Raw genomic sequence first — 694 nt, 5'->3', positions numbered from 1 at the left:
TCTAGTGAAAACAGAGGCCTGTGAGGCAGGTGACACTTACATAACTCTTCATCAGAGGAAAGGGGGAGTGGGCGAGAGAAAAAGAGTGAGAGATGGAAAAATGGCTAGAAGAAAAGCTTCTGATGTAGCACTTGAAAGTAATGGTAAACATTTGACATCCTACATCTTGGTTGTCAATAAAAGCCAGACATGCCGTTTGATGTCTGCTGGCGGATCATAAATGGTAAAGTTGCGCGCGCGCTCTCCATTGCCTTTTAGACCTCTGTTTGTCAATCATCTCGTACTACACCTTCACCTCACCAAGAATGCATTGCCAGCTAATAGCACTTTGTTGTGGCAGGCACACTGCACGCAGTGAGAAACTTTCTCTGATTAAGACTTAGAGTTTACATCTGCAAATGTATACATTCTTGAAATGTCTTGGCAGCTAGTGGCTAACTGCAGTTTTCTCCCACATGCTTTCAAATTGATGTGCTCGTTTACTTGCTGTTGTCATTTTTATAAATGTCATCATGCAATAGCCTAGGCTATATTTTTTTTTTTCTTTGAGTAAACTTAAGGAGTCATCAAGTTCTCTAAATTATCAGGTGAACCAAAAGCAGCATTTCCATTAATTTACTGTGAAAGTGAAATGTTATTGCTCTTAAGTTGTTTTCATTGCTCATGGAGATGTAATGTAGTTCTCAGTATCATC

Source organism: Siphateles boraxobius, unplaced genomic scaffold (genome assembly GCF_051911475.1).
Source record: "Siphateles boraxobius isolate OS27281-9 unplaced genomic scaffold, OSU_SipBor_1 130, whole genome shotgun sequence".
In the NCBI taxonomy this organism is placed as follows: Eukaryota; Metazoa; Chordata; class Actinopteri; order Cypriniformes; family Leuciscidae; genus Siphateles; species Siphateles boraxobius.
The sequence above is the reverse complement of the archived record's forward strand: the minus strand, read 5'-3'. Positions refer to the sequence as shown.